The sequence below is a fragment of the Mirounga angustirostris genome, unplaced genomic scaffold, assembly GCF_029215605.1.
Source record: "Mirounga angustirostris isolate CCGP_5_RB_7025 unplaced genomic scaffold, mMirAng1.0.hap1 SCAF_3, whole genome shotgun sequence".
Taxonomy (NCBI): Eukaryota; Metazoa; Chordata; class Mammalia; order Carnivora; family Phocidae; genus Mirounga; species Mirounga angustirostris.
In genome coordinates, this window is record NW_026991711.1 from 195157544 (window position 1) to 195158966 (window position 1423).

The window sequence follows — 1423 nt, forward strand, 5'->3', positions numbered from 1 at the left end:
CGGCCCTGCTGATTCTACCCAGTCTGTAGGACAGAGAAACACGGGCTGTGCCCAAAGGTGCTCAACTCATGGCAGGTGGGGACAGAACCTGCAGGGGGGCAGCTAGGGGAGGGCACCTGCAGGGTTTGCCCAGGAGCTCAGCACAGGGGGAGTGTTCCTGGCTCCAGCATGCTGACTGTGCGGCTGCATGGGTTTCCAGCCTCCCAAGCCTCAGGCTCCCCTTTGTAAGATGGGGCGCTGATGGCCCCCATCTCTGGGAGCAGAAGGTAGGGAGGCCCTGCCGGCAGATTCACTCAGGACAGGTCAGGAGGTGGCTGTTGCTTAAAGCAGCCCAGGGCCTGTCCCCATGAAGAAGGTGCACACGTCCATGACCCCCAGCTCTGGGGTCCTGCTGCCAGCCTCTGGCAGTGACCCTCTTCCTGCCCTGTCCCCTGCCCCTGTGGATACGGGGTCTTCCTGGAGCTGTTCCTGCAGAATCACTTCATGGTGGACACAGGGTCATCTACTATGTCTTCACCGACCAGCTGGTTGCTGTGTCCCGTGTGCCCCTCCAGGAGCACTGAAGGGTGGTGGTTCTTGAGGTCCGCGGTGCCCCACACTGGCAGGATGTGTCCATGCAGAACACGGCGATCATGAGCTGCTTCTATGAGGAGTGCTTCCTCTATGAGGTGGATGACATGGTGTGCGGGGATGTGGACATGAAGTTCTGTGACCACGTGGGCATGGAGATCCTGTCCCCCCTCTTTGGCACCCTGCACCCCGGTTTCTACTGGGTGGCCCGTGAGGACTTAAGCTATGAGCGCTGGTCCCAGTCCCAGGCCCACATCCCCAAGGACCAGGGTGACTTCTACTACATGGGGGCCTTTTTTGGGGGGTTGTGGCAGAGGTTCACCGACTGACCTCAGCCTGTCACCAGGTGATGGTGGTCAACTGGGCCAATGGGATCGAGGCCATGTGGTACGATAAGAGCCACCTGAACAGGTACCTGCTGGACCACAAGCCCACCAAGGTGCTGTCCCTGGAGGACCTGAGGGACCCACAGCTATTGGGCTGGCCCTGGAGGACCTGTGTTCAGCTGCTGGGCTGGCCCCGGGTCATGAAGAAGCTGAGATTTGGGCCGTGCCCAAGAATCACCAGGACACCCGGAACTCATGAGGGGCTGTCCCCGTCTCCAGCAGGGGGTGCTGACTTCAGCGGAGCCATCAGAGCAGGTTCCTACTTCTGTCCCCTCGAGGGACACTGTGGAGTCCAGTACTGTCTGCACGGGCACGTCCAGTGCCCCAGCCGCACCTGCTCACAGGAGGCCTGCCTGGGGATACAGCGTCCTCTCTTTGCGCTCACTACATTTTCTTCACTTCTGGGTCATTTGCAGCTGTGAACGGCTCCAGTTTTATGTCAGATGTTTTTCTGTGTCAATGCTGAG

General features: G+C 59.9%; 1 pseudogene; it reads left to right on the forward strand.

The window, feature by feature from the left end:
* The first annotated feature begins 438 nt into the window (after positions 1 to 438).
* On the forward strand, positions 439 to 1155 carry LOC135363799 (histo-blood group ABO system transferase 2-like; annotated as a pseudogene).
* Positions 1156 to 1423: the final 268 nt, after the last annotated feature.